Genomic DNA, 27842 nt, shown 5'->3' with positions numbered 1-27842 from the left:
GAAGGATTTACTCGTGGTGACTGTTCTCACTTTTTGGACTTCAATACCCTAGGCATCTTAGCACTGTTATCACATACTTTAAATGCTGTAGAAGTTCGTCCTTGCCCTGAGCCAGAATCAGGCAATCGTCCAAATAAGGGTAGATCTGTATTCCTTTCCGTCTGAAGAAAGCTATCACTGGAGCCAGGACCTTTGTGAATACTCTGGGTGCAGTGGATAAGCCAAAGGGCAATGTAGAGAATTGATAGTGTGAATCTCCAGCTCGAAAACGCAGATACTTCCTGCAGCCTAGAGTGATTGGGACATGAAGGTAAGCCTCTTGGAGATCCAAAGTTACCATCCAGTGATCCTTGCTCAGGAGGGGTAAAAGCTGTTGCAATGTCAGCATCTTGAACTTGGGGATGTCCAGAAAGGTGTTGAGGATAGACAAATCCAGAATTGGTCTCCACGTGTTCCCCTTTTGGTACTAGGAATAGGCGAGAGTAAAATCCTAGGCCCCTTTCTGCCATAGGCACCGGTTGTATGGCCCCTATCTGTGTCAATATGGATATTTGTCTGTGAGCTTCCAATTTGTGTTGGGGCGGAATATCTGGCATGCCCTTGAACGGTGGTAAGGTATGGAAATAAAACCTGTAACCGTGGTGAATGATATCCAATACCCATCTGTCTTGGGTAATTAAACTCCAGTTCTCTTTGAAAAGTGTCAGTCTTCCTCCTAAAGGTGCTGCGAGGCGTGAAGGTTCTGGCAGTTGAAAAGGTAGGTCATTGGGTCTGTCTACGAAAGGGCTGACCCCTGCCCTCCCCTGAAGACTGTGCAGGTGAGCCCCTGTCCTGGATCTAAAGGAACCCTGAGCTCTGCCCCTAGCACGCCTAGACCTACCCCTAGACTGGGAATCATAAGAAGGGTATGTCCACGCCTTGCTTGGCCAGTTTCTGCTAAACTTTGGTGGTTGAACCTGTAAAAAGTCTTTAACAGTGTGCATAGATTTAGCTTTGTCCTCCATTTTCTTTAAAACTGCTTCAACAGGCGAACCAAACAACACATCAGATTGTAAAGGGGCATCCAAGATCTTTGACTTAACATGCTCAGCTAAATTCTGATCCCGTAACCAGGCGTGCCTGCGAAGGACAGTACCAGTGGCAGCCACCCTGGAAGAGGCCTGTACAGCATCAAAACCACATTGTAAGGAATGCTTACCCACCTGTTCAGACACATGTACCAGATCTTGTAACTCCTTACATTCAATACCTTCTGCCAGAGCATCTACCTTAGACTTTAACTGTGAAAGGAGATAGATTTGATATCTCAGCATGTGGAATTGACAATTTAAAGCCCTCATGGCTAAAGCTGAAGAAGTATACACTTTCTTACCCCATCTGTCTAAAGCTCTTGCTTCTTTGTCCTGCGGAACTGGATTTTTAGCCACAGAAGCCTTAACCCCTTTAGGCCCCTGAGTAACTGTCTCTGGATCTGTCCTAGGGCTTTTAAAAAGATACTTGTGAGCTTCAGGCACCCTATAGTATCTGTCCGGTTTAACAGGAGCGGGAGGTAAAGAATCAGGGTTAAGGGAAGCCTCTGCAAAAACATCTTCCACCACAGAAAGAACAGGGGGTATGGCTAAAGGCCTATGCTGAGGTAAAAACAAAAATTCCCTAAGTCTTTTCCTGGAATCAGAGAAATCCTGACCTTCCCATTTAAAATGCTCCCTCATGGCATGGAGAGTCTCTGAGAATGAAAAATCCTCAGGAGGAGAAGCAGAAGGGGTGGAGTCATCCACATCAGAATCAGAATAATGAGAAAACTCCTGTAAATCCTCAGTCAAGACTCAGAAATATCAGAATCCTGTTCAAAATTCACAAATTCAGGATCCACCCTAGGCCTTTTGTCAGGAGGGGCATAGAACCCTAATCATAGTAATTAAATCTTCAGCCATCTTAAGCATATGTCTCTTGGGCACAGGGCCTGAAGTACTAGGAGGAGCACCTGCTACAGCTGAACCTGGCCTACTCTTGGAAGAAGCCTTTGTAACAGTAGGGGAAGGCCTAACCACCTTAGGCAGAGAGGGGAGAACAGCTACCTGAGAAGCCCCTTCAGCCTGGCCTACCTCCTGTGAAGACACATCCTGTAACAACAAGGTCTCCCCCTGGGACTCTAGGGAAACTTCTGTTTGGGCCTCTGGCACAACCGTGCCCTCTAAAGAACCGACGTCCAGGTCGGGTGGTGCCTCTAACCTAGGCCTAGGTGTTTTGTCCTTGCGCTTCTTGAGGTAGCGGCCGGAGCATCCGGCGGCATTTTGTAATTGCACCGCTTCAAGACTAACCTAGCGCAGTCAAATCTCCTCTTTATGGTACGTTTGTTAAATCTAGCGCAAGAGGAACACCCAACAACGCCGTGCTCAGGCCCTAAACACGGTATACACAAGCTGTGGTAGTCCCTATGTGGTATCTGTTTCCCAAGAAATACAGTTATTTACTTTTTCTGACATCCGGTAAAATACTGAGGCAAGAAAAACAAAATATTCCCAACGGGTACTTAGCCAACTTGGATTCGGTCTGAAACTCCGGTTTCGGAAAATCTCAGGACGCCAACCTGCACTCGCAAATTTGCTTCTGCATCGGACCACGCGGCAAAAAAGACTGAGGATATGACGTCGGTCATGCGCATTTATACCCTGACGTCCTGGCGTCAGTTTAATGCGCCATGACCGGCGTCAGCCATATACTTTGGTATTCGGGCCGACCGAGGACAGCGCTATACCCAAGTGTAAGGACTGCAGCAATGTGAGATGAAGAACATCTGACAGTGAGAACATCGTGGTCTGGGCCTAAACAGGTGACGCAGTAAGAATGAAAATCTCTGTGAGGTACTGGCTTTCCACAGGAAAGACAATTATTAACTTTTTCTGACATCAGTTAGAGCAAGAAAGAAGGATCCCCAATGGGGTACTTATCTTTTAGAAGACTTCAGGTCAAACTCGAAAAACAGTTATGTACTCACCATAACTATCGATGTATGTGGTCCATCTCGCCTACATTCATTACTGATGGGTTCGGAGCAGACAAACTGCTCCGACTCTGCCAACTATTTTCAAGCACGAAGTCTCTGATTGGCTGGGCTAACTGGTATCCCAAGATGCAACTCTCCCAAACCCCCAGATCTTGTTTGCATAAATCGCAACCACTCCACACACATCAACCTTACTAAGAGGATTACCATCCCCAGGAAGGGAAAATAAACAGATTTTGAAGGGTCTCAAAACAACTATACTCCAAAATCCTTGAGGCAGGGGGCAGGTGGGAGGGTACATAAGAATATAGGCGAGATGGACCACATACATCGATCATTATGGTGAGTACATAACTAACTGATGTTATGTGGTCTTATCTCGCCTACATTCATTACTGATAGGACAGCGTCCCTAGCACTCCTAATCCGGGAGGCTCATAGGAAAACACTCCTGAGAACCGTGGAACCAAAGGAAGCCTGGCCTCTAGATGCCACGTCCAGTTTGTAATGAGATAAAGGTATGATGAGAAGCCCATGTGGCCGCAGCACAGATGTCATCTAAGGAAAGCCTGGCATATGCTACTGAAGTCGAGACCGCCCTAGTTGAATGAGCCTTGACTGAGAATGGTAAGCTTCTGCCTGCTGAAGAGTAAGCAAAGGTAATGCAATCCTTAATCCACCAGGAAATTGTACACTTGGAAACAGAGACACCCGTCCTATTCTCCGAAAAGGAGACAAACAGTTGATCTGACTTTCTTGACTGTTTAGTCCTGTGTAAATAGAATCTTAGTTGTCCATGCACATCCAGCTGATGAAATTTGTACTCCTCCTTGTTGGAGAAGTTGGGAAAAAACACAGGTAACTCAATGGATTGGTGGAGATTAAAAGTAGACGACACCTTGGGGAGAAAGGACGGATTAAGTCTCAAGGAGACCCTGTCCTTATGGAATATTAAATATGGGGGCCTAATGGACAATGCTTGGAGTTCAGATACTCTTTTAGCCGAAGTGATGGCCACCAAAAAGGCTGTTTTCCAGGAAAAGAATTTTAATTCGCAAGTGGCAGCCGGCTCAAAGGGAGAAGTGATGGCTTGCAATACTAGATTTAAATCCCATGGCATGACGGGTGCTGACACAGGACGACGTAGTAAACAGGCTCCTTTTAAAAAAGCTTTGCAAAGTTTATGACCCATCAGAGCAGGCTCATGGAATACATGAAAGTTAGAAATGGCTGCCAGCTGCACTTTAATGGTGGAGGGAGCAGAGCCTTGTCAGAAGAGCATAGCTAAAAAGTCTAGGACCATTGAGATATCGGGGCTGTGAAGGGGTCTAGGCCTTGTGACTGAGCCCAGGTGGAGAATCTCTTCCACTTGCTATAGTAAATTCTTCTGGTGGAAGACTTGTGATGACGAAAGGATATGGACCACCTCAGGTGATAAGGAATGTAGTCTAATTATTGATGGAAATGGAGCAGCCAGGCTGTCAACCTGAGGGACTGTAGGGAGGGGGGGAACTGTCCCGACATACGAGTCAAAAGGTCTGGTACTGGATCCAGAGTCCAAGGACCGTCCAACTGTATATCGCTGAAGGAAGGGGAACCAAACCTGGCGGGGCCAGTGTGGAGCAATAAGAAACATCTTGCTTCCCAAAAGAATGGCTTTCTGAATCACTCTTGGTAACAGACAAAACGGAGAAAAGGCATAGAGCAGACCGGAAGGCCAACCGTGGACTAGAGCGTCCCTGGGTGATTCCCCCTGTGGGGGGATCAGAGTGAAGTAGTTGCTGCATTTGGTGTTGAGGGGACTGGCAAACAGATTGCAGCAAGGCTGACCCCACCTGCTGAAGATCCAAGTCGCAACTCGGCTATTCAGGGACCACTCGTAAGGCATCAGAACAGCTCTGCTTAGCCTGTCTGCTATCACGTTGGATTTTCCCGGAATGTGCATTGCCACTAGGAACCGTTGGGGAGACACTGCCCAATTCCACACTCTCATGGCCTCTGCAGAGTGGGTAAGACTTGGTTCCTCCTTGTTTGTTCAGGTACCAAACAAATGACATGCTGTCTGAGTGAACAGCAATCGTTCCCCATGGAAGAGAGATCTGAAGTGCTTGCAATGCTAACAGCACTGCTCTCAGACATTGATGTGTAAGTGTACCTCGTAATCCTGCCAAGTGCCTTGGACCGTTCTGCCCAGACAATGCCCCCCCCACCCTATCTGGGAGGTGTCCATGGTCATTGTGGCAGCCGGAGAAAGGGGAATTAGATTCCTGCCCTTGTTCAGGTTGGAAGGACATAGCCACCAATGGAGATCCTGCTTGCAATGCTCTGTGAGAAGAATCGGGTGAGAGGGATAATTTTTGATAGGACCATTGGACTGAAAGGAGCCACTGAAGGATCCGCATGTGAAGCCTGGCTAAGGGTATTAGCATGATTGTTGCCGCCATGGAATCCAATAACTGAAGAACTAACCTGGCTGGGACCTTCTGGGGCAATAGAGCCTGGACCTGAGATTGCAACACTAATTCTTTCTTGAGGTAGAAAAGCCCTCATTAGAACAGAGTTTAATTCTGTGCCTATAAAGACAACACGCTGTGAGGGCAGCAAGGCAGATTTTTCCCAGTTTACTGAAATCCCTAACTTTTGACAAAGATTTATGGTAGCGTCCCTGGCTTGGATGAGGAGATGCCTGGTGGGGGTGGTAAGGAGCAAATTGTCCAGGTAAGGAAACAACCAGAATCCTAGACGTCTCAGGTGAGCTGTCACCACTGCCAAGCATTTGGTAAACACCCTGGGGGCTGTGGCGAGACCAAATGGCAGGGCTCGAAACTGGAAATGACTGGCTCCCACCTGGAAGCGTAAATGATTCCTGGATGCCTTGTTTATCTTGATGTGATAATAGGCATCCTTGAGGTCGATGGAGCACATCCATACTCCTTCTTCCATCAATGGGAAGATGGACTGAAGAGTGACCATTCAGAATTTGGATTTCAGGACGTAGTGATTTAATCGGCTGAGATCCAAGATGGGCCTCAGGTCCCCTGTTTTTTTCAGTACCAAAAATAGTCTTGAGTAAGTTCCTGATCTGATCTGGTCTAGGGGGACCGGTTGGATGACTCCTTTTCTTAGTAGCTTTGTTATTTCTAGCGCTACTTGATCCCTTTGACTGGGTGAAAAGTCCAGGATTTTCTTGATTAAGGGAGGGGGTGAAACAAAGGGAATGGTATAACCTCCGGTGATTATTTGAAGCACCCATCGATCTTGAGTGATGCTCCCCCAGGCTTGAAGATGCTTTGAAAAACGACCCCCGACTGGCTCCGGAGCAGCGCAGTCGGGCAACCCCTCAGGGACGCTGATAGGAAGATCCGGGAAAGGAGTTGCGGTCTCCCAGATTGCAGGGGCCTCCTCTGCCCCTAGGATGGCATCTTCCAGAATAATTTCCCTCACCTCTGCCTCTGGTGGGGGGCTCACCTTGAGTGGCTGGGAAAGACTTTTGTGATTTTCTGAACCACATCTTCCCTCCTCTCTGAGCCTTGGGATAAGGCCTAGAGAAAAGAGAAAAACTGGCCCCTACGGCAGATAAAGTCTTACCCTCCTGTTCACATCTGGTGACAGTCTCTTTCACTTTGGGTCCAAAAAGAGAGGACCCATCAAAGGGGGTGTCCGTGAAGGAAGACTTGAAGGCCTCCGCGAAGCGACATAGGCGCATCCAGGCTTGTCTCCTCAGAGCAAGGCCTGAGCTAGCTGCCCTGCTCTCCCCTTCAGCTGCATAGGATATGAGCCTCATGGACGAGTTAGCTATGGAACCAAGGGTAGACAACTGGGCATTAACAGTCTGTGCTAGCACCTCAGGCATGTTACCCATCAAGGTATCTCCCAACTCTATGAGGAGATCCTGCTGGAGCAGAGTAAAGTGGCAAAGGTAATTCAGGGACCATAGTGTAAAGAACGCTGAAGACAGGGTGCACTTCCCATAACGATCCATACTCCTGGACTCCTTGTTAGGAGGATGGACTGAGGAAGAAGCCTCGGCAACCTCCTGAGTGGCTGATGCCACCACAATGGCATCTACAGGGACCCCTTTTGTCAAAAACTCTTTCCCCGGGGAGCAGACAAGAACTTGTTAGGACGACTGGGCACAGGTTCCACAGAATCAGGATGTTCCCACACCCTTCGACAGATCAGGTCTAATAGTTCGAAGGGTGGAGACACCCAGGAGGCGGTAGGTTGAGCTCCGAAGGCCTTGAGGAATACAGACTCCTCCTCAGAGGGGGGCTTGGAAGACCAGTCGCCTCTCTGCCTCAAAATCTCCAGGATATCGGAGAAGGAGACGTCATTGGAGGACAACTTAGGGGACCCCTCTGCATCCTCGAGGTTGGTATCTGAGGTGATGGACTCGTCTTAGGAGTCTATGTGCTTCCTCTTGCACAACTTCTTCCTGGGAGGCTCCTCAGGCACAGACTCTGAGGGGCCATCAGAAAGTTGGGGACCGCTCATGGGGGTGTCCTCAGGCCTTCGAGCTCCGCTGTCCACTGATAGGGGGGCATCAGAGGCTCTAGCCAGGGTGTATGGGGATGGAGTGGTCGATCCAAGTGATGTCGCTGGCGACCTGGCCAGTGCTGTCCTCATGGCCTCGAAGGCAGGTCCTCCCGAATCAGAGGACTGACCCGTCTCCGAGGTCACGACTGGAGTCGGGCTCCCCTGAGCCGAAGCGCCGAGAGGGAGACTCAGGGATGACAGAAGTCCCGATGTATCCTCCTCGGGCCCGACCGAAGAAACCAGAGTGCCGAAACCAGATGAAGGAATCAAAATAGTTGGAGCTGACGACTGCTCCGATGGACCCATCAGGGGTACCGGAGCTGGCGTAAGGACATTACTTGGAGCCGAACACTCCAGCTCCGATGATGCAATGCTCAGAGGAGGAATCACCGGTAAGGGAATGGGCTCTGGAGCCGACTGGGTCGGAGCCGAAAATAATTTAGCTAACACTGGCGACTGAAGGAGCCTCTGAACCACCCTATCCACATCCAAATCAGACAACCGATAGGATTTCTTGGCAACTGAAGGAGATGAGGATCTCCTACCTATAGATTCCTGAGTAACACTAGGTGACCGGCTCTGAATCAGTTCCAAAATGATCGGAGCCAAGGTCGACTCCAGTACTACCGATACTTCCTGCGGCCCAGAGGACAATGGAGCCGAGGAAGCAGAGTCCAACACAGAGATCTTCTCCTGCGGCTCCGAAGACAATGGAGCCGAGGAAGTAGTAATCACCTTCAAAATCTTCTCCGGAGGCACCGAGGAACTAGATGGAGCCGGAGATAGTTTCTTAGATTTAGTGGATTTGGATCTTCCAGTAGTCGAAGCAGATTCTAAATCCTCTTCAAAAGAGGGCTTGACCAGGCCCTTCAAAAATCAGTTTATTTTTCCGTTCCTGCAGTACCCTAGAACTGAAGGAATGGCAGACACTGCAGGATTCTTGCAAGTAAATCACGCCAAGGCAATAAACGCAGATAGCATACCCATCTGTGATCGACATTTTGTAGGCACACTTTGAGCATTTTTTTAAACCAGAGGGTTTATGCTCTTTCTGCTCTTTAGACATGTCCAGCAAATCAAACACTCAACAACCACAACAGGAAGGAGGGATACACTAAGGAACTCTAACTTAAATGCTCCTAGGATAGACTAAGGAAACACTGACAAAACAACGAAGGATAGGGCTAGATCCCTCTAACTTAAACGGGCCTAGCCCGACAAACGCAAGGGAAACTACTCACACACTCTACAAACTGCCACAGGCCAAACAGACACAACACAATGTAGCTATGAGAATAGCTTTTGTTTCACAGAAAATATAAAATTTCACAAGGTTTTCTAGTCAAAAAAGAGAGTACTTCGCCACAGCCAAGCTCGAGACCACGTCCTGACAAGCGGCAAATGAGATCTGGGGGTTTGGGAGAGTTGCATCCTGGGATACCACTTAGCCCAGCCAATTAGAGACTTCGTGCTTGAAAATAGTTGGCCGAGTCGGAGCGGATTGTCTGCTCCGAACCCATCAGTAATGAATGTAGGTGAGATAGGACCACAACATTGAAAATTTCAGGAGGCAGCTGACCGGCACTTGCGAACTGCTTCTGCTTCGGACACTGCATGGCAAGAAAAGGTGATGTAATGGCATCGGCTGCATGTTTTATACCCCTGACGACCTGACGTCATGGAAGCGACAGCATCCAACTCAGAAATCCCAAGACTGGTATTCAGGCAGACTGAGGGCTACCTGCAGGCAGATAACCCAAATGTGATGACTGCAACAGTGAAACACTAAGAACATCCACTATCACCCAATTTCGACTTCTCTAGTAACTGTTTTGCAGTTTGAACTGCATATTCTGCCAAACCATTTGACTGCAGATAATCTGGGTTACTCGCAACATGAGTAAATTCCCATTCTTTGGCAAGGCTTTTGAACTCTTGGCTTGTAAACTGCGTGTCATTGTCAGAAATAATTTTGTGCTGACTACCATGGACTGCAAAATGACGCTTCAACTTAGTAATGACAGATGGATGCTAGATTAGGAAGCAGGTCAATCTTGAACCAACTGAAGTTAGAGTCTACTAACACCAAATAATGCTGACCACTCTACTCAAACATGTCGGTGGCTACTGTCGACCAAGGTAGTTCAGGAATCTGGTTTAGGTGAAGGGATTTCTTCTGTTGATGTGGCCTAGTACTATTACACATGGAGCAAAATAAAAGTACTCAATGTCTTGTGATACAGAAGGCCAAAATACTAGCCCTCTCACCCTTCTTTTGGTAGAGTCAGTTCCTGGGTGACCACAGTGCAAGACAGTAATGTACTTTTGTTGCAAGGACTTTGAAACAGTAACTTTCTGAACTTTCAGAATACCACTGTCAGAAAAAATCTCATCTCTGTATGGAAAATACAGTCGCACCTCTTGAGGTAAACTAGACTGCTTTGAATGCCATCCTTGATTGATAAAAATGGTTTAGCCTTTGTAAAACTGGATCTGTGGCTGTGTGATATCTCAGCTCAAGACTTGTGGAAGAAAAATTTCTCACTTTCATGACTTCAAAAATCAAGGTTCTCATTCTGTTCTGTGGTGTTTCTAGGCAAGCTGGATAATGTATCAGCAAGATAGAGAAGTTTGCCTTTCTTGTAAACAGTGAAATTATACTTTTGCAATCTCAACTTCATATGTTGCAGTCTGGCTGGAGCTGAATGCATAGGCTTTCTCAATATAGTGACTAGAGGTTGGTGGTCTGTTTCGATCTGGATAGGTTTACCATAAATAATCATGGAACTTTGAACATGCAAATACAATTGCCAAAAGCTCTCTCTTGATCTGAGCATACTGCATTTCAGTCTGGTTAGGAGTTCTCGATGCACAGGCAAAAGGTTGACCCCTCTTGCAGAATGACTGCACCAAGATCAAATTTTGAAGAATCACATAAAAGACTGGCTAGCTTGTGATCATCATAGCATCTGAGAGTTGGTGGACTAGCAATTCTCTGTTTCAGGACATCAAATGCTCTTTGGTGTTGCTCTAATCAAGACCAGGATGCATCTTTTTGTGTGAGCTCTAAGCAGTGCCGATAGCGGGCTCAAGTCTGGAATGAACTTGCCTAGATAGTTAACCATGCCAAGAAAACATTGCAGGGCTTGAATATTGCCTGGAGCTGGCATTTTGAGAATGGCCGTTTGCTTTGAAGGGTCTGGTCGTAGGCCTGAACAAGTAAATGATGAATATAAGTAGCTTCTGGTAGCCTGAATTTGCATTTCTGTGGACTGAGCTAAAGATTCACTTGACGTGCTCTTTCCAGAACTTTTCTGAGGTTTCTGTCATGCTCAGCTGCAGCATTACCTCCTACTAGTATGTCATCTATCATAATAGTACAAGGATACCCAGAAAAAAGTTGCTGCATTGCAAGTTGAAAGACTTTACCCCAAATGGCATTCTCAAAAATCTGTACCTGCCAAACGGCGTACTGAAAGTAGTCAGCAATGAGGATTTCTTGTCAAGTTGAATTTGCCAAAATGAACTCTCTGCAGCCAAGACAGAAAAACAGTGGCATTTGGCATCAGAGCTGCGACTTCGACTGTACACTTTGGATGAGGTATTTTTAGTGCTTTGTTCAAATCTCGTGGATCAATACATATTCTGATGTCAGCTGAGCTTTTCTTATGTGCTACCACCATGGAAGGGGTCAATAAGAGCAAACACTCTGATCGACCCATATATATCGAACGCACTAAATAGCGAAGACATGGAACAGCAATTTTTTTTCCCAGGAGAAAGAAATTGTTGGGACGTTTTTGGGAGTTTGCCATTTTCTCCACTGTGGTGCGATCTCGGAGTTGGTATACTAAAGTGGGGTGGGGGGAGAAGCCCCCACTTTAAATTGTATCTCCATTTTTTTTTTTTGCAGAACAGTGATCCCCCCCCCCCCCCCCCGGGTCGCTGTTCTGCGTCTTCTCTATTTAGTGCGTTGGATATTTAAGGGTCTATCAAACAGCGTTCGCTCTTATCAGCTTTCATAAGGTAATATAGACCCTCACGGAAGATACCCAATTCAGTTGGTTCTGCAACTGGACAAATCGCACCTTGTCGCACTATTTTATCTAGCTCTGCTTTGACTCTGTCCTGCATGGCTACTGGAACGTTTCAAGCTGGCCTGATAACTGGATTGACGTCTGATCTAACTTCATGGAGTACATAACTGGAAGCTTCCCTAGTTTGTCTTCGAAAAGATCAGCATAGGTAGAAAAAATGTAATGGGCGAAATAAGAGTAGTGGTCTTTCACGCTAACTTGGCGGACTTCCTTATTAAATGAAAGCAGTCCTATTTTCAAACCGTCTCTGAGGACTAATGACTAGATGAGACTCTTGACCACATAGAGTAACAAGTTGTAGCTTCTCCCAGCAGAGTAACATGAAAACACTACTGAGCCTTCAGTCTAAATTTCTTCACCACCATAAGCAACAAGGTTCGCACACTTTGCCAAATCAAGCTTTTCACCATGACACACACTAGCAAATGTTGCTGCTGACATAACACTGCACTTGGAACCCGTGTCAAATTTGAGCTCTATGGGTTTTCCATTTACTTGAACAGTACAAAATACTTCACTCTTTGCCCTTAAATCTACTGCATTGTTTCATGAAGCACTGACACACCATCAACATAAACAGCAGGGTTGCAGCTCTCTAACTGATCAACTTGTTTCTTGAAATATTCCTTTTTAATAAAAGAATGTGGGCCTTTTGATTTACAAAACCTTTTGAAATTACTCCATTTATTGCATTTGTGGCATTGCTGACCAAAAGCTAAAGAAACACTTTTCTCTCTTAGATTTATGATTTCTACTACAATTATGACAGCTGGCAATAAGTTGAGGCCCATGCTTTGAGTTTGCTGACTCACTCTTGTGCTTCACTGATACTGTGCGAACTCCGGAATTTGCTAGAAAGCTCTGGGGTTTACCAGTAGGACTTTGGAATTCAGGCAGACTGCGGGTCGCCTGCCAGCAGGATAACCCAAGAGTAATGACTGCAACAGTGAAACAAACATCTACACGCATTAGCTTTTTTCCTCAAGTCTGTTATATATGCGGCAAATGTTTCACCAGGCTTTTAATTCCTTGTATAAAATAGGTGCCTTTCCATTGTAACATTTATCTGGGGGTTACACATTTCTCTAAATGTACGTTTTAAGCACTCTGGGCCCTCCCTTAAATCGGTTGGTACAACAATATGACAGTTTTTCTCCTCTTCTACATAGATAGCAGGTGCATACGGAAATGAGCACTCCCTTTCTGTGGCTTCTGACCTAGCTAAATTAAGTAGAATAAATGCCTTTGTATGTTTTACCAAAAATGCAGCCTGCATGAAAATGTTGTACTCTTGCTCAAACACTCTCCAGTTCTTTGCATATTTATTGTCAAACACAAGTGCAATGGAGTTTTAAAATCCATCTGCCATGCCCACAAAGTATGCACAAACACACTGAAAATATGACTCTTATAATTACGTGTGAACTGTTCTGTGAATGTAGTCCTAGTTTCATATTTTGCAAGTAAGAAATAGTTTTGAGCAAGTTTTATCTGAAATTAGTTTTTGACCTCTTTTGCAAATTATGCATGCAGTAGGGATGATTCACTCCTCTATAGTCCTCCAGTGCCAACCAGGTACCTCTCGGACTTAAGTGGAAGAAACTGGAACTCTTTCTGGCAACAAGTCATTCTGGCCATGCTTCCCTTTAACATCATGTCCCTTTAGACATGCCGGTTCTGACACCATGTTGCTCGCCCCTCCCTAATACAGATGACAAGCAGGCAGGATATTTCGTTTAGATGCTTTAATACATAGAAAGACATCAGGATAGATAGTTGCACCATAAAATATAAACAAACTGGTAGACAGACCTTACATACATACATACACGTTTACATCTCAACAGCTTACTACAACATAGCAGACAGGCTCGCACGTGCTCAGTATTTATACACTTGTGCAAGCCCTTGGATAGCTTCTTAAAGATACATACACTCTACATTATATAAAATAGTTTTCACATAAGAGCTTGCAACAACTCCACTGTACCTAGAAGAGTTTTCCAGGAAAGAGGTGTTCACTGGTCAACTGGCTCAAAGGAAGGTAATATAATACTTCAAAGTTCACACTGCAAGAAAGATGCATATCTTGGTGGTTTACCACCCTCCAAGAAAGGTGAAACAGACAGTAGTGCTGCAATCTTGGGATTAAATGGAAAGCAAATACTGCAGAGCCCCATAAAGTGATAGAAATTCCACATCTGAATCAAAGAGGTGTAGAAAGTAATCGAGCATGCTGGGCCACTTCAGAATTCAATTTAAACCTCAGGAACTGCCTTGTGTGAATATAAAGGTGTGTTCCCTTCCATGCCCAAAGCTGCCATGCAACATAGTTTCTCTAAGAATGGAAGAACTCCTTTTTAACATCACAGCTTGGCTTTGCTAAGGAGGTAATGAAGTGCTATAAATGAAATAATCGCCCAAGAGTATTTGGAGTCCAATAAAAAACCATCAGGAAACCTTTTTTTTTGGTAAGGATGTAGTCAAGTCCGATTAAATCTAATGTTGGCCTGTGGGTTATTTATTTGGTGGGGGGTGGCAACAGGCAGTATAAGAAAAAAAAATATGTCTTCACTGAAACGCAATGGATATCTGTCTAGCAGACATGCTCACAACACAGAGAGACCTGATGAGTAGAGATGCTTTTAACACAAACTGTCATGCAACCCTACACTACTGTTTGGGAAACATTTATCTCCAATTACTGTTTTCCATGTTGGTAGAATTGTTTAATAAACAGTGACAGTAACTACTTGAATAACACACTGTTACAGCAGTCTTTACTACCTGGAATTTGACTGTATGAAGACCTGACATCTGGCCCAACACTGATATGCTATGTGGATGTCTATCCCTTAAGGAAGCCAAGATGCACTAAAAGCTGGCATTTAACTGTACCATCTTAGATCTTTCTTGCTCTGAAAGACTGCAGGGCATCCACCTATCTCTTCCCAAGCAAGGGCCTAGGAATCCAGAACAGCAATGCCAGAGTGCATTCTCTGGACCAGGTGCTTACAGTAAAAGGCCTCCACAAGACTATCCAGACAAAAGACACTGACAGGAAAGAAGAGAGAGAGGCTAGTTGCACAGGGATTGGACATATCAGCTCCAACCTGTTTGCCAAAAGCAGCAACAAGGGATAGTGCGAGGGGAACCAGTACTGCAACAATGATAAACTAGAAATCTACTACTGGGGGCAAAGTCTTGCACAACTGTATTACATTCTTTGTATAGATCCTTACAAGAGAGGATACCCAGAAAGTACAGTTTTGTACCTACCATAAATGTAGATGTTCGAGTGTTCACACTGCTGCAGTCATCACACTTGGGTTATCTGCAGTCAGGCGGTCCCCGCATTCGGCCCGAGTTCCAAAGTCTTGGTCCGGTGTCAGTTGCTGTCGCTTCTTCCCTGACTTCAGTGCAACAGGGGTATAAAAGAGGCAGCCAACGCCATTTTCTTCAGTTTTTCTTGCCCCAGATGTCAGGTGCCCCCAAATAGGAAGGCAATACATAATCCTAAGGAAATTACATAAGTAGAAAACAATAGCTACAGCTGTAAGCAAATACACCATATAGAAATACATCATAAAGATTGTATAACCAGGGAGCTATAGATAAAACCCAGGTAAGAAGAGGGGATGGTGGGACGGGTAACCTGGACTGCAGCAGTGTGAACACTCTAACATCTACATTTATGGTAGGTACAAAACTGTACTATGTTAATCGTGTTACACTGCTGCAGTCATCACACTTGGGTTGAATCCCAAAGCTAAGGCTGGGCGGTTGGTACTAAACAGGGTTTGGAGAAGCTAGTAGGCCCTGCAAAACTGCAGTGGCAAAGCCAGCCCTGGTTTTTGAGTATAGAGGTAAGTGGTAGTGCTTGGTGAAGGTGTGTACTGAACTCCAAGTTGCAGCTTCCAAAATATCCTTGGTTGGTACCCCTCTGAGGAAGGCTGCCGATGTTGCTGTAGCCCTGGTGGAATGAGGCCTAATGTTACCAGGTATAGGTTTCCCATGGTCTGTGTAGCAGAAATGGATACAATGTCCTATCCATTTTGAAATGGTCTGTTTTGATATAGGCTTTCCTTGAGATCCTGTAGCATAGGATTCAAAGAGCTGATCAGATTTTCTGAAAGCCTTCGTTTTATCCAAGTAGAAACGTAATTGCCTGTGAATGTCCAAAGAGTGTAGAAGCCTTTCCCCTTTATTCTGGGGGTTTAGATAAAAGGTGGGTAAATGAATGGCTTGGTTTAGAGCCATACTGGATACTACCTTTGGCATAAAGGAGGGGTTAGTTCGTAAAGAGACTCTGTCTTGATGAAAAATGATGAAAGGCTCTACTGCCATTAGGGCCTGTAGCTCTGAGACTCTTCGTGCTGAAGTTATTGCTAGCAGCAGGGCAGTTTTCCATAATAAAAATTGTAAATCGGCTGAAAAAGCTGGCTCAAAGGGCGGTAGTGTAAGTTTTTCCAAAACAAAATTGAGGTCCCATGTTGGTGCTCTCCGGGGCGGTCTTATGTTCTTAGCCCCTCTGAGGTACTGTCTTAATAATGGATGTGAAAAAACAGGAGGATCCGTGTTGTAATGAGCTGAAATAGCTGAAGCGTGGATCTTTATAGATGAAAAGGAAAGGCCTTTGTGCAACATCTCAGTTAAATATTGCAGAATCTGAGAAATATTTGGGACAAGAGGATTTTGACCTTTAGCCTGGTTCCAGGCGCAGAATCTTTTCCATTTGTCCGAGTAGGTTTTCCTGGTGCTGGGTCTCCTGGCCTCCAGAATGACATCCAACAGCTGTAGGGAGAAGTGTTGACTGGTTCTTTAGATAATCTGCCATGCAGCCAGATTTAAAGTCTTGAGCTGCCTGTGTAGAATCTGATTGTTTTGCTGAGTCAGCAGGTGACGAATTTGACGTAAAATCCATGGTGGGCCTTGAGCTACGTTCCTTAATATTGGATAAGAGTGTTGGCGTGGCCAGTCTGGAGCAATGAGTATCATTTGTGGCCTCTCTAAATCTGGCTTTTAGCACCACCTTTGACAGAAGAAGCAGTGGAGGAAAGGCATACACTGTTAGTGTTTTCCAACTGAATGAGAGGGCGTCCACTTTCCAAGCTAGTGTGTGGTATGTCCTTGTGCAAAACTTTCGTAGTTGGTAGTTTTGGGGGGAGGCAAACAGATCTGTCTGGGCTCCCCCATTTTTGAGTTATCATTGTGAATACTTGTGGGTCTAGTTTCCACTTGTGAGGATCCATGATATTTCTGTTTGGTTCGTCTGCCAATATATTTTTCTTTCCTGGCAGGAATTGTTCTTGTAGGTGAACTTGGTAGGTCAGTGCTGTGTTCCACAAGGTCATTGCTTGCCTGCACAGGGTGTAGGAATGTGTACCCCCCTTGTTTATGTACCACATCACTGGGGTGTTGTCTGTCTTTATTAGAAGCTGTCCTGGATGTAGGAGGTCCTTGAAAGCTGTTAGGGCATTTTGTACAGCTAGCATCTCTTTTTGATTGATGTGGAGATACATTCGATCTGCAGACCATTTGCCCTGAATAAACTGTCCTGCCATGTGTGCTCCCCAAGCGTACTCTGATGCATCTGTTGTTATTGTCTGCCTGGCTGTGGGCAAGGTGAAAGGCTGACCCTTGTTGAGGTGACATGCCTGAGCCCACCATAGAAACTCCTGTTGAAGGCAGGGAATGAGTGGTATTATTGTTTCCAAGCTGTGGCTGTGTTGAGTCCATACGATTTTCAGGTACCATTGTAATTTCCTCATATGCAGTTTGGCATATGGTATTAGTAGTATGCAAGATACCATGAATCCCAAGGTCTGCAGAATTTTTCTTGCAGGGAGTTGGGTCTTTATTGTCCTTGCTCCTGTGTAGGAACCTGTTGAATGGCTCTCATGTCCATGAGTGCTGTAATTTGTCTTTGAGCCTCTGCTCATTGATTTGGTGGCAGGTTTGGCATTCCTTTTATCCTTGGTAAAGTGTGAAAGTGGAACCTGTATCCTTGAGTTACAATATTTAGGACCCATTTGTCCTTTTGTGATGATGTGCCAATTTGTCTGCAAAAAGTGCAAGTTTTCCTCCCACGGGAGCTGCCAAGAGTGATTTGCTTGGCAGTCTGAGGGGTAAGTCATTGTGATTGTCTTCTGATAGTTTGAGACCAGTCTTCTCCTCCTTTCTGGGTTGTGACACCCCATTGACGTGGCTTGTAAGAGCCTTGTGGCTGACCTCTGCCCCTTGGGCGTCTATATTTGCCCCTTTGTGGTCTGTCAGAAGTTGGAAAAGACCAGTTTTTGGTTGGCCAATTTCTGCTGAAACGAGGGGGTTGAACTTGTAAAAAAATCCTTGACCGTCTGCATAGATTTTGCCTTATCCTCCATTTTCTTTAAAACCTCTTCTGCTTTCACACCAAATAAAACATCCTGCTGTAAGGGTGCTTCCAATAACTTTAACATGATCAGGTAAAGTTTGTTCTTTTAACCAAGTATGCCTATGAATGACAGATCCTGTTACAGCTGCTCTACAAGAAGCTTCCAATGAATCAAATCCACATTGCAAAGTATGCTTTCCCACCTGTTCTGCTGCATGCAACAAATCTTGCATTTCCTTGACTCTGTATGTGTGCTCATTTTTTGTTTTAATTGAGACATCAAATATTGCTGATATTTCAGCATGTGAAACTGGCAATTTAAGGCCCTCATAGCTAGAGTAGCTGAGGTATATACTTTCTTTCCCCATCTGTCCAGTGCTCTAGAATCCCTTTCAGACGGCACAGGATTTTTAGCAATAGAGGCCTTAACCCCTTTGGGACCCTGGGAAATGGTTTCTGGGTCAGCAACATGGCTTTTATATAGGAATTTATGTGACTCAGGGACTCTGTAGTATCTGTCTGGTTTGGCTGGTGCAAGAGGTAATGAATCTGGGTTAATGCTAGATTCTGAATAAACATCATCCACAATGTCTAACACAGGTGGAATAGCAAGGGGTCTGTGCTGGGGTAGTAAGAGGAACTCTCGGAGCCTCTTCTTAGAATCAGAGTAATCCTGGCCTTCCCAGTGGAAATGTTCCCTCATGGTATGTAAAGTTTCCCCAAAAAGAGTAGTCTTCTGGGGGAGATGCTGAAGGAATAGACTCTTCAGCATCAGAGTCTTCATAAGGAGGAAAAGAGTATTCCTGTTCCTCAGAAGAATCTGAGGATATGGAAACCTGGTCAGAGGAGGCGTAGTCCTCCTCTTGTCTAGGACTTTTGTCAGGTGGGGGATGGGAACCCCTGATTAGGGTAATTAAGTCTTCAGCCATCTTAAGCATCTGTTTCTTAGGCATGGGGACTTGTACTGGAGACTGCTGTACAGGCTTCCTTGCTTTTAAAGGAGTTTTCAGCTTTGCATAGGATTTAATAGTAAGTGTAGTCAGTCTGAAGACACCTTCAGCAACTGACGGCCTTTCAACAGCACCGGAATCCCCTTCAGCCATGGAGTCGGAAGGGCCTAAAGATAAAGACTGTGGAGGGCCTGCAATCTCCGCTTGGGAGTCGGATGCAGGCTGGGGTTCTAAATCAGCGGTCGTCAGGGGCTGCGTAGGCACCTCACTGAAAACCGGAGAACCGGCGACTGGCCTAGCAGAGGCCTCGGTGTCTGGTTTGGGTCTCGACTGCCTGTCCTTATCTTTGCGCTTTTTATGCATCCCGGTCGTTGGTTGCTCCGACAGCATGGTATAATTAAATTTTCTACCAAAATAATGTTGGGCGAAATCAAACAGATGTTTAATAGTTAGTTTGTTAAACCTAGCACAAAACCGACAACCTGTGACATCATGGTCTGGGCCTAGGCAAGGGATACAATAAGAATGAAAATCCTTATGAGGTATTTGCTTCCTACAAGAAATGCAATTAACTTTTTCTGACATCGGTCTGAGGCAAGAAAAGGTCCCCCAACGGGGTACTTAGCTTTATTGAAGACTTTGGTCTGAAATTCGATTTGAAAATCTCAGGAGTCGGCCGACCGGCACTTGCGAACTGCTTCTGCTTTGGACGCCGCGCGGCAAGAAAGACTGAAGAAAATGGCGTCGGCTGCCTCTTTTATACCCCTGTTGCACTGACGTCAGGGAAGAAGTGACAGCAACTGACGCCGGACCAAGACTTTGGAACTCGGGCCGACTGCGGGACCGCCTGACGGCAGATAACCCAAGTGTGATGACTGCAACAGTGTAACACGATGAACATCTGAAAACGCTAGGGAGGTGGACAAGCAATTAAACTGGTCAGCTAAGGGAGAGAGGCAGAGACAGTGGTGTCGCCCCCCCATCCAAGAGAAGAAAAAAAGGGAGGGAAGGAATACTACATCAGCAATAGTAGGACATCTACTGCTAAAGTGAGTCTAATATCACTGCATTGAAGTTTTACTTTCACGAATACCTAATCACCAACCCCTTTACATTGAACAGCTATTCACTGAATGTTCACATCAGCGAACGGTTCTCATAGGGAAGGGAATTAGTTGTCCACCACAGTGACTGTCACATATACACTACATTTCAAACCAACCAAGGTGGGGGGGGGGGGCTGCACCCCCCCACCTACATATACACCAACTCCAAGATTGCACTACAGTGGGAAAAGGGCAAATGGCAAATTTCTAATGAAGGCCAACTAACTCCCTTCCCTATGAAAAACCGATGAACAGAAGTTTGATGTAAAGGGGTCAATGATTAGGTACTCGTAGAAATGAAACTTCGATGAAGTAATATAGACCCATTACAGTACGTTCTTGCACGACTGTACAATGTCCTTCCTGTTGCAGAATTCCAAAATCTTAAGATGAAAGAAAGGTGGTAGGAAGATGTACAGCAGAGCTGTCCTACAATACTTGAAAAGACAGACTTGCAAAGGTAGTCCTGGATCTTGAATAGTGGTTCACTAATGTTTTCTAAAGGTGTGAAAAGAAGACTAAGTAGCTGATTCAAGAAAGGTCCTCAAATCAATCCTCTTGTAAAAGGCTCTACAAGAGGCTGCTGCTCTGGAAGAACATGCCTTTGTGGTGAGATACAAGGTTTGAAGTGCTGAGCATACCAAAATCCAATGGATTTTGAAATCCAGCTAAGTTTTAAAACTGGGATTCCTACTTTTGGAATGAGACAAAATACTTGGTCTAATTTGCAGATATCTTTGCCTTATCCAAGTAAAATCCAAGTTGTCTATTGACATCAAGGGAATGGGGGAGTCTTACTCACATTTTGTGCGTAAGGAATGAAATAGGTAGGTTAATGGCCTGATTAAGGGACAGTTTATTCACCATTTTGAGGATGAATGAGGGTTTGGCTCTTGATACCATATCCTTGTAGAAAATCAAGAGGGGAGGAATAGCCATAAGTGACAGCAACTGAGACTCTTCTGGCAGAGCTGAGGGGTACCAGGAGAATGGTTTTCCAAATACAGAATCTGAAAGCAGCATAGGCTGCTGGCTTTAAAGAAGGCAAATCAGAAAAATGAATCTCCTAAACACAGGATTGCTTTTCCAAGACATTTTAGGTAAAGAACAACTTTAAAGAACTGTTTAACCTTTAGTCTAGCCAGAAGGGAAGGATCCAAAGGTAGACAAGCAGCTATAGCTGAAATGTGTGCCTCAAAAAAATCCATGAACACGTCAGACCAGATTTCAGTAGTTAACACAGATACAAAACCAGTGGGGAGTTACCTTAAACTACGTCCTGTTTTTTCAGATGGGCAACATATAGAAGCACTTTTCCATTTTTCTATGTAAGACTTCCTGCTGGAAGGTTCCCTGGTCTCCTGGACAGCCTTCAGCACATCCTCAGAGAACTGGTGACTAAGTGGTATCAAAATCCATCATCCATATCATAAGGTTGGGGGAAGGTAGGTTTGGACGTAGATGCGAGCCCTTCTGTTGTCTAATCAAGTCCACTACAGAGGTAAGTCTATGGTAACAACCCCTGGCTAAAGGGAAGAGAAGGGGGGGGGGGGCACTGCTGCGTTAGCCAAAGAGGAGTTGTCAATATCATTGTTCGGTATTCTTTCTATCATTTGTAACATCTTGGGAAGAAGGGTAAGTGGAGAGAATGCATAAAGGTACATTCCCTTTCAAGGAAAGGACATTGCACCCACTTTCAAAGCCTGAGGACATCAAGTCCTGGAGCAGAAAAGTGGAAGTTGTTTTGTGGAGATGAAGGCAAATAGATCGGAAGCACCCCCATTTGCAGACTATGTCTAGGAAGATCCTCCTGTTCGGCATCCATTCATGGGGGTCTTCCTTTTATCTGTTTAGTCTACCTACCAAGATAATTTTCCTGTGAAGGAATGCAAACCACTTAGGGGGGGGGATCTACTTTTGTGGTCTGTTCCCAAGCTAAAAGGGCCAGTTAGCAGGATCTGGTACCCCCCTGCTTGTTTATTTACTATATGACTGTGGTGCTGTCCATGAACACTCAAAAGGCCTAGCTTCCAATGGCGTTTGAAGATTTGTAGAGCTTGTGTCATTTCCTTAAGATTGATGTGTTCTGGTCTTATGTTTTTTGGCCAATGTCCATGAAATGTCAAGTTTCCTGTACATGTTTCTCGATGTGTAATTTGACGTGCTGTGTACAGCTCCTGCTTTGGTGTGTGCAATCTGAAAGGCAGGACAGGGCTGAGCTTTATTTGTGCTACCCACCAAAGGATCTCCTCTTTTTAACAGGGTAGGAGGAGTGGAAGAAATTAGAAGTTATGTACTTACCATAACGTTCCATCTGAGTAGGTGGATTCATTTGTCTGCAACCTGTGGTTATGAATCCGATATCTGATCCGAACCGGCATGGTTTTACCAGCTATGGATCCGAGCTCCTAGCTCCTCCCCTCACCCATAATGCCCTGCTCTCCCTACATAACCTCAGATCAAGTTTGCCCTGAATCAAAATACCCTGGAAAGGGGTAACATATAATATGCAGGAAACTGACAAGGCCAGGGGGATAGGAGGGCGGGATGGTTGCAGACAAATGAATCCACCTACTCAGATGGAACGTTATGGTAAGTACATAACTTCTAAATCTGAAGTAGGAGATTCATTTGTCTGCAACCTGTGGGACATCCCCAGCTACCTGAATCTTGGGCGGCCGTCATGGAAGGATATTCCAGAGCACCGCGGAGCCAAAGGATGCTCTACCTCTAGATGTGATATCCAGCTTGTAATGAGAAATAAAGGTATGGGATGAAGTCCAAGTGGCTGCTGAACAAATGTCATCCAGAGGAATCCTAGCCTTAAAGGCCGCTGAGGTAGAAACTGACCAAGTTGAATGGGCATTGACTCCCTCCGGTGCGGGCCTTCCAGAGGCTTGATAAGCTAGAAGAATACACTGCGAAATCCAGCGTGACAAGGAGACTTTGGAAATTGGCTTACCCAGATTGAATTTGGCAAAGGAAATGAACAACTGGTCGGATTGCCTATGACCAGCTGTCCTGTTAAGATAAAAACGAAGCTGCCTGTGAACATCCAAGGAATGCAGCTTGTATTCACCTTTGTTCTGATATTTAGGAAAGAAAACAAGGAGGTTAATGGACTGATTAATGTTTGCTTCTGAGGCTACCTTAGGAAGAAAGGAGGGATTGGGCCTGAGGTATACGCGGTCCGGATGGAAGACCAAGTAAGGAGGCTTTGAAGATAAGGCTTGAAGTTCCGAAACTCTTTTGGCTGAAGTAATGGCCACTAAGAAAGCAGTCTTAAGGGATAAAAATTTAAGATCTACTGTGGCCGCAGGTTTGAATGGGGGAGCAGTCAAGGCCTGAAGAACCAAGGACAGATCCCAAGGAGGAACCGCTTGCTTGACAGGGAGCCTAAGGAGAAAGGTGCCTTTAAGGAAGATTTTACACAATTTGGTAGACATAAGTGGTCCAGAGTCATGACCAACATGATAGTGAGAAATGGCCGCAAGCTGCACTTTGACCGTGGAACTACTGGCACCATCATTAAAGGGAGTGGTTAGGAAGTCTAGCACCAGAGGAAGGGGAACCGTGAAGGGATCTAGACCTTGCCGCTCCGCCCAAATGGAGAATCGCTTCCATTTACTGCGGTAAACTTTCCTGGTAGATGGTTTATGAGCCGCTACCAAGATGGCCTTAACCGGAGACGAGATACCGGGAGTCCTAATTAGGAGTGGAACTGGAGCAGCCAAGCCGTCAGCTTCAGGTTGTCCAGATTCGGAGTTGGTAGGTTCGATGGATGCTATATGAGATCCGGAATGGGATCTAGAATCCAAGGTGGATTCACCGAGTGAGACCTTAGGAAAGGGAACCAGATCTGTCGAGGCCAGAATGGGGCAATGAGGATCATTCTGCACCCCAACCGAGAGGCTTTCTGAAGAACTTGGAGCATCAGAGGCAAAGGGGGGTAAGGGTAGAGAAGACCGGGAGGCCAAGCATGCACCAGAGCATCTCTCGGGGAATCCCATGTGGGAGGGATTAGAGCTAAAAAACTGTTGCACTTGGTGTTTAAGGGAGACGCAAAGAGATCGCAACAAGGAGTTCCCCACCGTGCGAAGATACGTTTCGCTACTTGAGCATTGAGAGACCACTCGTACGGGGAGAGAATGGTGCGACTGAGTTTGTCCGCAAGGATGTTGGACCGACCCGGAATGTGCATTGCGATGAGAAAGCGGTTGGTGGAGATCGCCCATTCCCACACTCTCATGGCTTCTCGACATAAGGGATAAGACCTGGTTCCCCCCTGTTTGTTGATGTACCAGACCACAGACATGTTGTCTGACTGAATCGCAATTGTTCCCAGGGGAAGAAAGGCCTGAAGTGCTCGCAACGCCAAGAGCACTGCCCTCATCTCTAGAACATTGATATGCAGGGAGGTCTCTGAGTCGTTCCACGTGCCTTGGACCGTCCGGCCTGCAAAATGCCCCCCCCCAACCGAGGCGGAAGGTGTCCGTGGTCACCGTGGCGAGAGGGGGAGAAGCACAAAAGGGGCGGCCCTCGTGGAGATCCTGTGAGTGGAGCCACCACAAGAGGGACCACTTGCAAGCCTTGCTGATCACAATGGGATGATGCAGAGGTAAAGCAAGATAAGACCACTGAACTTGAAGTGCCCACTGAAGGACCCGCATGTTGAGCCTGGCAAGTGGAAGAAGATATCGCTGCCGCCATGGACCCTAGAGCCCTCAGGACAAATTCTGCCGGAACTGAGCTGGAGTGGAGCTGGAGTGGAGGATGGCCCACACCTGGAGTCGCAGACTTTGAACTATGTCGGCTGTGAGGAAGGCTCTTAACTCCCTCGTGTCTAACCTGGCACCTATAAAATCTATCAACTGAGTAGGGGCCAGGTTGGATTTTTCTATGTTTATCGTGATGCCCAGACGGGGAGCTAGATGAAGAAAGGAGTCTCGCGCCAATGATAGTAGATGCCTTGTTGGGTCGGTAAGAAGCCAGTCGTCCAGGTACGGGAAGACCTGTACCCCCTGAAGCCTCAGGTGGGCCGCAACCACCGCTAATACTTTGGTGAACACCCTGGGGGCTGTGATGAGACCAAAGGGAAGGACCCTGAATTGGCAGTGACTGGCTCCCAGCCGGAAGCGAAGAAACCTCCTGGAACGTCTGTCCATTAGTATGTGGTAGTACGCATCCTTGAGGTCTATAGAGCACATCCAGTGATTCTCTCCCAGAAGGGGAAAGATGGATTGTAAGGTGACCATCCAGAACTTCTCCTTGGGAACTGCCAGGTTTAGCAGGGACAGGTCTAAAATTGGTCTTGGGTCCCCCCGTCTTTTTTGGCACTAAAAAGAACCTGGAGTAGAACCCTGATCCGATCTGGTCTGGGGGGATGGGCTGGATGGCTCTTTTCCCCAGCAGATGGCCAATTTCTGCCGAAGCGGCCTCCCACTGACCGGGTGGAATGTCGGGGAGGGATTTTAATTTTGGAATGTGATGAAAGGAGATCTTGTATCCTCTGGATATAATGCGGAGGACCCAGCGGTCTGATGTTATGGACTCCCATGCCGCTAGGTGCTCTGAAAAACGTCCCCCGACTGCCTCCAGAGTGTAGCAGTCGGGCAACCCTTCAGGGCTGCTGCGCGGGCAGTTCAGAGAAAGTACAGTTGTGTACACCTACCATAAATGTAGATGTTAGAGTGTCTTCACTGTTGCAGTCATAACTGTAGGGTGCTCCTGCCGGCAGGCAGCCCGAGGTCGGCCAGAATCCCAAAGTCTGGGTCCGGCGTCGGCTGTACAAGCTAGTACCCTGACGTCAGTACGCTCTGGTACATAGCCCTCAGCCGACGCCATCTTCTCCAGCCTTTCTTGCCCTAGATGTCAGAAGTCCCAATAAATCAGAAATGAATCCAACAAGGAAACACAAATACACCACAAATAAGAGAAAAAGAGGGGATAGGAGGGAGGGAAACCCCGACTGCAACAGTGAAGACACTCGAACATCTACATTTATGGTAGGTGTACACAACTGTACTATGTTCTTCGTGTTTCACTGTTGCAGTCCTAACTGTAGGGTGGAATCCCAAAGCAGTGAAAAGGGGAGGAGGCTTTAGACAGAAGAAGGGGCAGCGAGAAGACCCTGCAAAACAGCAGAAGCAAAGCCTGCCCTGGTCTTAGAATACAGAGGGAGATTGTAGTGCTTGGAAAAAGTATGCACAGAACTCCAAGTGGCAGCTTCCAAGATATCCTTGGTAGGAACTCCTCTGAGAAAAGCTGTAGAAGTGGCAGCTGCTCTAGTAGAATGACTTCTCACAGTACCTGGAAACTGTTTCCCATGATGAGTGTAACAAAATCTGATTCCATAAGCAATCCATTTGGAAATAGTTTGTTTTGAAATAGCTTTTCCAAGAGAACTGGGGCCAAAAGAAACAATTGATTAGATTTTCTGAACTCCTTAGTCTTGTCCAGGTAAAATCGTAACTGTCTGTGCACATCCAATGAATGCAAAATCCTTTCCCCTTTATTTTGAGAATTAGGAAAGAAAGTAGGAAGGTGAATTGTCTGATTTAAAGCCACTTTTGAAATCACCTTAGGCAAGAAAGTAGGATTAGTCCTCAAGGATACTCTGTCCTGGTGGAAAATAAGGTATGGTTCCACAGCCATGAGAGCTTACAACTCTGAGACCCTTCTGGCAGAAGTCAATGCCAACAAAAGAACTGTCTTCCAAGATAAAAACTTAATATCTGAAGATGCAGCAGGCTCAAAAGGAGGCAAAGTAAGTTTTTCTAAAACATAATTAAGATCCCAAGCAGGAACAGGAGGGGTCCTGGGAGGTCTTAAATTCTTGGCCCCTCTCAAGAATTGTCTCACCAAAGGATGAGAGAAAACAGGATGATCAGAATTGAAATGAGCAGAAATAGCAGAAGCATGAATCTTAATGGAAGAAAAAGAAAGTCCTTTAGACAAAAGATCCGAAAGGTAAAGCATAATAGAAGAGAGATCAGACACCAGAGGGTCCAAGCCTCGGTCCTGCATCCAAATACAAAACCTCTTCCATTTAGAGGCATAGGATTTCCTAGTGCTAGGCCGTCTAGCTTCTAGAAGAACATCCAAAACTTGTTTGGGAAGGCTAGAAGAAATCAAATTCCTTTGAAGAGCCAAGCTGCCAGGCAAAGGGTCTTGAGGTTGGGATGTAGTAACCGACCCTGATGCTGGGACAGAAGAGAAGGGTTCAGAGGGAGAATCCAAGGAGGCTCCAAGAACAGGTGTATTAAAGTGGGATACCAAAACTGTCGAGGCCAATTTGGGGCAATCAGGATGAGGAACTTGGGCTTGTCCTGTTTTATCTTCAGTAATACCCGAGGTAGTAGAGGAAGAGGAGGGAAGGCATATCCCGAAAGGTTTCTCCAGCTGAAGGACAGGGCATCCACTTTCCAAGCTGTTTTGTGGAAGGACCTGGTGCAAAAGCGAGGCAGCTGATGATTGAGATGGGATGCAAACAGATCCTATCTGGGGACATTCCCAAACTGCAGTAATCCTGTTGAATAAGCTGGTGTCTAGCATCCATTCGTGAGGATCTGAAATGTTTCTGCTCAGGCTGTCTGCTAAGAGATTCTGTTCTCCTGGAATGAATTGAGCCTGGAGATGTAGATTCAGATTTAGAGCTGTGTCCCATAAAGCCATAGCTAGTCTGCAAAGAGGGTACGAATGAGAACCCCCCCTGCTTGTTGATGTACCACATGACCGTGGTGTTGTCTGTGCGAATTAGCAGAGGCCCTGGTT

At 46.0% G+C, this 27842-nt stretch overlaps 1 protein-coding gene across 1 annotated transcript in view; it reads right to left on the bottom strand.

Moving 5' to 3' along the window:
• Positions 1-27842, bottom strand: part of KPNA3 (karyopherin subunit alpha 3) — a 1434883-nt gene that overhangs the window by 535478 nt on the left and 871563 nt on the right. The window lies entirely within an intron of this gene.

This window comes from Protopterus annectens, chromosome 5.part0 (assembly GCF_019279795.1).
Source record: "Protopterus annectens isolate FY-2018-M chromosome 5.part0, PAN1.0, whole genome shotgun sequence".
In the NCBI taxonomy this organism is placed as follows: domain Eukaryota; kingdom Metazoa; phylum Chordata; order Ceratodontiformes; family Protopteridae; genus Protopterus; species Protopterus annectens.
Note: the sequence above shows the minus strand (reverse complement) of the source record. Positions and strands in the feature narration are given on the sequence as shown.